This window comes from Natator depressus, chromosome 14 (assembly GCF_965152275.1).
Source record: "Natator depressus isolate rNatDep1 chromosome 14, rNatDep2.hap1, whole genome shotgun sequence".
Lineage (NCBI taxonomy): Eukaryota > Metazoa > Chordata > Testudines > Cheloniidae > Natator > Natator depressus.
The window spans coordinates 30540176-30550591 of record NC_134247.1 but is presented as its reverse complement, the minus strand read 5'-3'; the positions used below and the strand labels follow the sequence as shown (position 1 = coordinate 30550591).

The following is a 10416-nucleotide window of genomic DNA, read 5'->3' as shown; positions in this document are numbered from 1 at the left end:
CTTCCTCTACTCTCCGGGCTGCGGGGGGGGGGTGCCTCCCCTCCCTTTTTCTCCTCTCTGGACTGGGGGGGCTCTCTTTTTCCCCCTTTCTTCTCCTCTGGGGGCAGGGCCTGTCTTAGGTGTCTGGTGGCTCTCCCCACCCCTCTGCTCTGCTCGCTGGGGATGGGGCACCTGTGTGCAGCATGGAGCTACCTGGGTCCTTCCCCTCCCATGGCCCCAAGCTGGGGGGGGGGCGGGGCATCAGCGCACTGTTGCCCCCTGTCCCCCGCAATGTTGGGAGGCCCCAGGCTGGGCTTCCCACAGGCATCCTGCCCCTGCCTGCGTTCCCAATGAAAAAGGGGGAAGGAAAGGGCCACTCCCACAATTTCCCCGCCCCTCCCCACCCCCCTGTGGGGGAAGTTTTGAACATGAAGTTTTAATGGTTCTGTCGCCCACTGGGTGGGCACTTGGCCTTAGAAAATTACTGAAGTGTAAATTGATAAGTTGATTAAAATTGATCATTTCAATTGAGGCGTTGGACTTGGTGATTTAATTGCCTTGATTTTACTCAATCCATCCTGGTTCTCTCCCCCTGCCCACCAACTCCCCACTCCTGCTAGGATTCTCGACTTGCTCTCGATTGCAGGAGGTATGTGTGGGGAGGGAGGGCTTTTTCCTCCTGTCAACCCCAGCTGGGTGCCTGTCACGCGGGGGTGGTGCGCGGCGGGTGGGGTCCCTAGCAGATCAGGTCTCTGAAGCCCTGGGGGATGGAGGGGCCGATGGCGTTTAAGGGGGTTCAATCATCCTGGCACCGCCTCTGGCTGGGGGTTGGGCTGTTGGGCAGGGAACGAGAAACCACAAATCGTGCCCCTCCCCCCACACTGACCTGTCCTGCTGGGTCCGTCTCGACTTTCAGATCGGCCGGAGAGTCCGGAGCAGGATGTGCGGGGAGCCAGGGCCAGGACCCCGGCCCCAGCTCTGCTTCGCTGCTGCTGAATCGGACCCAGTCACAGAGAGGAGCTGACCCCAGCCCAGCGTCTCCAGCAGAGTGTGCGGCCTGAGTGTGGCTGAGAGAGACAATGGGGGGGCCAGCAGCTGGACCTGCTGGGAGCGAAGAGCCGCTGCAGGAGTGGCCTGTTGAGTGCAATGGACACCTGGAGACTGGAGGGGAGCCAGGTAATGGGGTGTCGCTGCCTGGGAACAGGCTGGAGAGAGACACTGAGGCTGCCCCACATGGGGCCAGGCTCTCAGTGGCAGCAGCGAGTGCCCAGCAACCCCCCGTCTGTGGGCAGCAGGGACTGGATCACCCCCAGGGGCTCTCAGGGCACTGATCCCTGGCTCACAGCTGCTGTCTGGCAGACACAGCGGTGGCCGTGGGGCTGTTCAGGGCCCTCCTGGGCTGGGTGTGTCAGACCCCCTGTGACAGCCCTGGCCCATCTCGGCCTGGTTCGTTCTCCCCCCTTCTGCTGTGTATGGCCAGTGTGAGACCCCAGTGTGTGGGGACAGGGGCACTCGGCAGTGTGGGCCCAGCCAGCGCTCGGCAGGGGGCAGAATGGGGGTGGGGATGGTGGGGGGGCAGTTGGAGCAACTGCCACCAGGACATGCGGGTCCTTATCTCTGTGCCCCTGAGCTCACCAGGCCTCCTGGCAGCCTGGCTGGGAGTGCCCAGGGGAGGGCACTGGGCTGAGGGGAAGGAGGGGCTGTTCTGCCAGCCCCAGCCTGCCTGACCCTCCGGGCTCCTCTCCCAGAGCATCTGATGGAAGGAGCAATCGACAGAACGGTGCATGTTTGAGTTCAGTGGTTCTCAGCCTTTCCAGACGACTGTCGCCCTGTCAGGAGGCTGATTTGTCTTGCACTCTGCTAAGTTTCATCTCACTTAAAAAAACTACTTGCTTCCAAAATCGGACATAAAAATACAAAAGTGTCACAGCCACTATTCCGGAAAAATTGCTGACTCTCTCATTGTTGCGTATTTAATTATGAAATAGATCAATTGGACTATCAAAGCTGTACCTTTCCATGTATAGTCTATCGAGCAGTATAAACGAGTCATTGTCTGTATGAAATTTTAGCTTGTACTGACTTAGTGCTTTTTATGTTGCCTGTCGTAACATGAGGCAAATCTCTCGATGAGTTGATGTGCCCCGTGGAAGACCTCTGCTTACCCCCAAGGGTACACGAACTGGTGGGTGAGAACCACTGTTCTAAGGCAGCTCCAGCCCTGGTGCCGTGGGGGAGACGTGTCCTCGCGGCCCTGCCTGACGGGTCTTTCTGTTTCAGATCCTTGTCCTAACTGCAGGAAATATAACTACAAGAAATGTACAATTGTGCTCGCAGTCGCCCTCGCAACCATGTTCTTAGTTCTCATCATTGTCCTGGCAGGTGAGTTCTCACCCTTCCCTTCCCCCTCTCTGCACATCCCATTCCCCCTGGAGCCACCACAGTCAGTCTCTCCTCCTGGCCTGTCTGGCTTCTGCCCCTGAGACAGAGGATTCCTGGGGGATGTTCCTCCAAGACCCTCCTCCTGCTCCCTCCCAGACCCCTGCACCTGGGCACTCTCTGTGTCGGGACTGAAATTAGCTCCCCCCGGCCCATCTCTGAGCACTTTGGGTCCAAGTCACTGTTGCCGGGCCCCAGGCATGGTCACTGATAGCCATGCAGAGTGGGGGTGATTGACGGTGCAGGGCAGCAATGAGCTGGGCCCTCTGCCTGCAGCGTGTCGCCCTGAGGTGCCAGCCTGGCCTTCCTGCATCCCCGGGTGGTGCCCAGTGCTGGGCAGCTGCTGGCGTGTCACTGAAAGGAGCCGTGGAACGCAGTACCGACACCTCCCTTAACGCAGTGTGAAACCCACCCATTGGTGACCTCGGCAGGGCAGGGTCTCGTCTCGCTGTTGACGTCCCCGCCTGCACAGACAGCGTGTGCGAGCGCAGATGGCAGCTGTTTGTGGTGACCGTGAACCTGGCTGGCTGCGCTGGACAGGCCGGGCAGCGGGCGTTCGGTCTCCTGAAGGAAAGGGAATTTGTTCCCGTCTTCATCTCAACCTGCCTCTCCAGGGAAGCAAAGCGCAGAGCAGGGGGAGGGGGCAGCAGTCCAGGCTAGCAGAACTCCTTGGGGTACTAGACCTGGCAAATCATGTTGAAGTTAATCTCCTACCCATTAATTATTGCCCCCCTGCTGGCCCCCTGGTAACTGTCCCCTCCCTATGTGGCTCTCTGCCCACCCCGTGTTGTAACACTGAGCTTGGGCCCAGCTCTCTGTCCTGGGCTTCATGGCATGAGCTGCTTGTCAGCTGCATTCCTGTTGAATGTGAACCCAAGAGAGGGAGAGCAGAGTCAGATAACCCCCCTCTGGGGCTGGATTCCCAGCGTCCTCCTGGCTCCCTCACAGCCTTTCAGTACCCACCCTGGTTCGAGGGATCTCAGAAGCCTGGGGCGCAGGGGCTGATCTCCCCCTGTTCTCCTCGTTGGCGGGTGGCGGGTCTCGCTCACACCATGTGTCGCTGTCTCATTCTCAGTGTGGAGACCTAAGCTTCCGTCAGCTGAACCGGGGCCCGTTGCTGTATCGCATACCAAGGGAAATGCTACTATTTCTCTGAGGCCGAAAGGAACTGGACCTACAGCCTGACCTACTGCTCTGCGCTCAGCGCCTCCCTGGCTGAGATCAACAGTGAGCAGGAAATGGTGAGAGATGCTCGAATTGCAACGTTCTGGTCTTGGCTCAGCAGCTGCTGCAGGAGAACCTGGGCTCGAGGAGCAGCTCTGAGTAAATGAGCTTCCAGTTGCTGAATGCCAGGCCTGGCTGGCTGGCTCGGGGCACCTCTAGTGTCCGTGTCTGACTGCGGGGATCACTCGCTGTCAGCCCTCTCAAAAGGAGACCGCCCCTCTCTCAGGCTAGGCTGGCTTGAGTGTCTTCTGGGTGGCATGGGGCCAAAGGGGTACTGAGATCCCAGATTGACTTGAAGAGCCAGTGCTCTTGGGTAGCCAGATGAGGATGGGGGGCTCCTCTTAGCCCTGGCCCCTTCTGGCTGAGGAGTTGGTGGCTCTTCTCCCATCCCTGGCCCTTCCCAGCATCCCTTATTGAGATCAGCTGGGCTCTTTCCTTCCCCTTCCCCTGTGATGGGGAGGGGAGCTCAGCTGTTCTGTAAGGCGAGGCGAGGTTTGGGATAGGAAAGTTAATACTGAATTACAAAGAGCTGGGCAAGAGGGAGGCGAAAATCCCCAGCCCTTCCCTGAAAACAGAGCCCTTCAGTGTATCCCTGTGATTCTCTGGTGCACAGAGCCTGTGCTCTGAACCCACCTCTCCCTCTGCTGTTTTGAGGCTTTCGTGCTGTGCTATAAAGGCAGATTTGACTACTGGATTGGCCTCCAGAGGGACCCTGGGCAGCTCTGGAAATGGGCCAATGGCACCAAATTCAACAACCTGTAAGTCCTCTGTGAATTCCCAGGGCTTTGGGTCCCTGGCGTCTGAGATAGCGAGTTCAGGCCGACGCACCAGTCAGTGCTATGTACTCTGTGTATTAGTGATGGGTGGAAGCAAGTGTTGTCTGCTGGGAGACTGGCCAAAGCTTTCAGATCTGTCTGGCTTTAGTGGGGCCATCTGCGTTAAAGATGCACATCTGATAGTCACAAATGCTGAGTGCCTGGGGCTGCCATGAGAAGTGGGGTACAGTAGAGATGGCCCAGACGACATCCCAAGAGGGATTTCAGTGGGATCTGGGTGGGATCAAATAACCAAACCCCAGTTGAGCCGTTAGCAGGGTTTGACCCTGGACCATCAGCACTGAAAGAACGGCAGATTAGGTCACGCTGGCGGGGGAGGGGCACCACGTGTCCAGGAAAGCATAGAGTAAAGAACAGTAAAAATCTTAAACGAACCCAACTGTATCCTAGCATCTCTAAGAATAGGAATTCCACACTTGAAGAATAAGAATCTAGCAGCAGGAATATACTACTGACCAGGATGGTGACTGTGAAATTCACCGAGATTAGAGAGGCTACAAAAGCAGAAAACCCAATAATAATGGGGGTTTTCAACTATCTCCATATGATTAGAGATATGGAACAGCTTCCATATGAGGGGAGACGACTAAGGGGGGGATATAGGAGGTCTATAAAATCATGAGTGGGGTCAAGAAAGTTAAGAGGGAAATGTTATTTATGCCTTCACGTAACGCAAGGCCTAGCGGTCACACAATTAAATGAATAGGCAGCAGGTCTGACACAAACAAAAGGAAGTATTGCTTCACACAACACAGTCAACCTGTGGAGCTTGTTGCCAGGGGATGTTGTGAAGGCCAAGAGTATAACTCTGTTCAAACAAGAAGTAGACAAGTTCACAGAGGATAGCTCGACCAGTTCCTATCAGCCAGGATGGTCAGGGATGCAACCCCATGCTCTGAGTGTCCATAGACATCTGACTGCCAGAAGCTGGGAGTGAATGGGATGGATCACTCGATACTGACCCTGTTCTGTTCATTCCCTCGGAAGCACCTACCGCTGGCCAGTATCGGAGGACAGGACACTGGGCTAGATGGACCATTGGTCTGACCCAGTGTGACCAGTCTTAGGTACTTACAGCTGAATGGCATTTTTAAAAAAGCCCTTTGCGATTGATGGGAAGCTGGAAAATGTGCCCAGAGGAGGCTTAGAAAACAAGTCAGTTGATGACCTGTTGTTTGATCCCAGTCATATATTTTCACATATTCCAGCAAGGATGCCCTGATGTCGGCAGCAGTCTGTCTTTGTGATTGCATCATGAGCCCATCTGTTAGCAGGCCTGTTTGGGGTCTGTCCACACCGCAGCTGGCACTATGCCATTGCAGAGAAACTAAATGAATTCTTTGCAGCAGTCTTTATGGCTGAGCGTGTGAGGGAGATTCCCAAACCTCAGCTGTCCTTTTTAGGTGACAAATCTGAGGAACTGTCCCAGATGGAGGTGTCATTAGAGGAGGTTTTGGAACAAATTGAGAAACTAAACAGTAACAAGTCACCAGGACCAGGAACTCAAATGTGAAATTGCAGGACTACTAACTGTAGTCTGTAACCTATCATTTAAATCCGCTTCTGTACCCAATGACTAGAGGATAGCTAATGTGACGCCAATTTACCTGAACTGGGTAAACAGGCATCTCAGTGGGGTGTTAACCCTGAAATCTGCCACCCTGTGGGCACCCACCCCAGCAGAAGGCTCTGGGTGCATCATTGCCATCCCATCAGAGCTCTTCTGGGGTGATGCTGGTGGGGGAGCTAAATTATTGTTCCCAAAACTTTTAAAAGCTGAGCCCCCTCCTCAAGGCAAAGAAACCAATCGTACCCCTCACCCGTCAGCAATGTGTTAGCGACCCCACCCCCCCATTTTCATGTACTCGTCTTCAAACCCCACCTTTCCCACCATGGCTAGCCCTTCCCCACGCTTCAGGAGACACTGGAGTAGATGATCATAACCTTCCCCTCTAACCTTAAGACCTGAGGGACCCCATCCTGGAGCATCTTAAAAATCCCAGTTCCCAGACTCTGGAACAGGGGCTGCTTTGCCGGGCTCACCTTTCTCCCTCCGTCAGGTTGGCCGATGGGGATAATGAGCCTGGAGATCTCATTCCCGCTGCTCTGAGTGTTGCCCATGTGCACAGGACCCAACTCAGCTCTTCCTGTATCCCAGGAACGTCTTCATCTTCTGGGATCCTCATGGAAGCAGTGGGATAATTTAATTGAGTCCCTTAGTCATGGGGTCTTTCTCTCTTTTGTTTCAGAGCCAGCGTCCTGGAATCATCTCATGGTGCATAGAGTGGTGGGGGTGGTGGGGGTCCTGGTCTCACTATACCTATGTGGGTTTTGAAAAGGTAGAGGGAAAGTGTTTGCCTACTCTCGACTCGTCTTCAGGAAGCTGCTGACTCATCCGTCCCAGCAGCCTGGAAGTCTGCAGGATTCACAGGAATATGAGCTCACCGCAGTATGTGACAGGGATGGGGACTAGGCCCAGGGAATTAGAAACAGGAATCGAGACCCAGCCCTGGAGAATGGTGAAGGAGACCTGCTCATGGAGGACAGACACTGCACCCAGGAACCCAGAGGAAGGGATCCATTAGGTGGGGACACGGGTGTGGCCCAGGAAACTGGAGTAGCATTGCCAATCCTCCAGGATGACCGGGAGTCTGCAGGAATTAAAGATTAATTTTTAATTAAAGATTATGTCATGTGATAAAATCTTCAGGAATACGTCCAATTAAAATTGGCAACCCTAAACCGGAGTGGGGGGAGGGACCCATTAAATGGAGACAGACTTGGGCTGGGGAACTAGCTAGAAGAGCTGATCCCTCCTACGATGCCCCTCAATGGTGGGGACTAGACTGGGCGAAACTTTTCATCTAAACCTATTTTAGATTCAGCAGTTTGCGAATTCATATCCATTCTGCTGAATTGTTCACGTCCAGCCCCTCCCCTCAGTTGTTAAAAAGTCGAAGCATTTCGTTTAGACACTTTCCAAACAAACCATTTTGATTTTTCACTTTGAAACAATTTTTTGTTTAAAAATGTCCTTCAGTTTTATTTTAAAAATTCAAAATGTTACAACCCTTGAAATGTTCCTGGGTCTTTTTTTTTTTTTTTTTTTTAAAGCTTTTTGGTTCATCAAAAATTTGGAAAAATGTTTTGTTCAACCTGAAACCAGTTTTTTTCCATCTTTTTTTTTGGAATTGCCAGTGACCAGAAAATTCTGTTTGCCCAGCTCCAGGGGTGGGTGAGGATTTTAGCGGTTCTATTGTGGGTCTCTGAGTCTCCTTGTTGCTCAAAGTTTTCTTATTGTAACAAATTTATTTGAGACGACGGCAGGATGGGCAAAAGCTTCCTACAAGTGGGGGGGGGGCTGCTGGCACCCAAACTGTGGCCTAGCCCCTGTGCCATCCCTTCTCCTTGACCCCTGGCCCCCTCAAACCGCCCCTTTCCGAGGCCCCCCCTCTTGCCGCCTTTCTCCCTGAGCCCCCACTTCATGCCCCCCCTTGTCCCCAAACCCCGCCCCCCCGCACCCGCTCCCTTCTCTCCCTCTTCATCCAGTCGCTCACAGTTATGGCCAGTAAAAAGTGGTGGGCCCTGGTCCCCCCTGTTCCGGCACCCCTGGCTGAGAGTGGGAGAGGATGAAGAACTCCTTTCAAATATAACTCCCCCCCCACACACCTCAAAAAAGCACAATTTGCCAGCAACAGCAAAACATGCACCTCACCAACCCGGGCCAGTCCCGCTGTGCTGTGTGTGACATTCCCGTCCTGGGGCGGTTTATGTCTCTGAGAATGTGAACCCCGCAGGCCTGGGTGTTTCTCTGCGTCATGTGACCTCAGGGCTCCTGATGAGAGCCGTTGTTTGTAAATGTTTCAGTAGCAGACTAATTAATCATTCATGGACAGACAGACATTTATTCAAAATTAGAACTGGTCAAAAATAGCGGGCGTGGGGAGGGTCATGAAAATTGAAGAAGAAACCACTTCCCCCCCTCCCCCATATTCTTCAAACTTATTTGCAAATGTTTTTAATGATCAAATTTTTGTTTAGTTTTGGTGGGAAAAACTCCACGTTCTCTCTCAAGTGGGCAGAGAAATCCAAAATGTTTTTTTTAAAAAGGGAACTTTTTTCAAATGATCAATGTAATCCAAAGTGGCATTTTCAGTTCAAAGGTTGCATTGTGAGTGTAAAACCATTTGGAACCAGCTCTATTACTGTATAACAAGATGAGTTTATTTGTCATGCTGCATTGTTTGGGCCAAGTTCCAAGTGGTATTTCAGTTTTTGCACAGCTCTTCTCTTCTTGCGTCTGCACCTCTCATAAGCTGTGGCCTTAATCTCGGCCCTGGAAACACTTACGTGCATGTTTCACCTTAATGACTGCTATGAATAATTCCATTTCAATGGGACAACTCTGAGGCTGGGTTTACATTACGACCCTATATCGGTGTAACTACGTCATTTATTTCGTTTTCTTTCTTTTATATATGAAAGTTATTGAGAGGTTAAAGCAGGTAAAATACATGAACAGGTTCGGACAGTCCAAGTTTGTCAGTGCAAAGTGACAGCAGAGATGTGGGATCTGCTAGTTTTCCAGAAGTCTCTCAGGGTTACCCAGGATAACTTTGGGGATCTCTGTCTTGCATCGGGAATGTTCCCTGAAAGTGTCCAAACAGCTCAGAGATACAGAACCATTCCCTGGATCCATTCTTATACCTGTCTTCCCCGGAAAGCAGTCTGGCAAGTGTTCCTGTCAGCTCTTTGCTAAGTTATCTGCCAAAACACTAGAGTTTTCAGGTGCCGAAGTAGCCCTTTGAATCATGGTGAAATTATCCTCCCCGTCACCACCAAAATTTGAAATGGTGCCCCTGAGTGCACGGTACCCTACCATGCTCCCCCATAGGAGCTGTATTAACAGGCAACTCTGCAAGTTCTCTGCATGCCTCTGCAAGTGACCCCCATGCCTCTCCATTTCCTTGGCCACATGTATCCTGTCCCCATGCTGGCGGCTACTCCAGAAAAAGAGGGAAAGAGCTCACCACTGCGACCACCTGAGGGAGGTGTTGGGATGAGATCAGCTGGTCAAAGGAGGCAATAGGGACAGAATCTGAGACTTGAAGCTCCTAGAGTGACCTCTGACCTTTCCAGACCTGCCCTTCAATCAGACACAGCGATTGTAAAGTTGAATGTGATAGTAACTAGACCCATTTAAACCCTTCACCACACAAGACAAAGCCCGTAGGATTCATCATGAACTATTTATTTCTCCTCCCCTGGCTCCCTGCAGCCACCTTGGAGCTTTCCCTCGTCTCTCCCAGGCTGAGCTCACTTGATTGCAGGAGCTCAGCGGAGGGTCCAGCTTTGCTCTTTCGCTTCCATTCTTCACGTCTTTGGGTGGCTGCATTTGCAACTGAGCAGCCTGATGGAAACACTGAGTCCTCTGTCTCGGCAGGCAGGCCCAGCCGCGAAAGCCAAAGACTCCCTGAGAACAGGGGGAGGTTCGCCTGAACTCTCAGGAATGGAGGCTGGGCCCATAGGGTAGGGTTACCATATTTGAACTTTCAAAAAAGAGGACGCTCCTGGGGGGGGGGGGAGGAGTTGTAGCCCTGCCCCCTATCTACTCCCTCCCACTTCCTGCCCCCTGACTGCCCCCCGCCCCCAGAACTGCCAACCCATCCGACCCCCGCTGCTCCTTGTCCCCTGATCACCCGCTCCCAGGACCCTGCTCTCTATCTAAGCCTTCCTTCTCCCTGTCTCCTTAGACCCCCCCAACCTAACTGCCCCCCTAGAACTTCCCCCCTACCTGTCCCCTGACTGCCCCGCCCCCTATCCGCACCCCCGCCCCCTGACAGACCCCCGGGTCTCCCACACCTATCCAACCACTCCCTTTCCTCTGACTGCCCTCACAGAACCCCCAACCCATCTAACCCCCCCTGCTCCCTGCCCC

The 10416-nt window shown here is 53.2% G+C and overlaps 1 long non-coding RNA gene across 1 annotated transcript; it reads left to right on the top strand.

Moving 5' to 3' along the window:
• Positions 1-992: 992 nt before the first annotated feature.
• LOC141998214 (uncharacterized) lies at positions 993-3653 on the top strand. The gene is made up of 3 exons (XR_012641808.1): positions 993-1155; positions 2260-2361; positions 3494-3653. It is a non-coding gene; the product is annotated as an uncharacterized LOC141998214 (long non-coding RNA).
• Positions 3654-10416: the final 6763 nt, after the last annotated feature.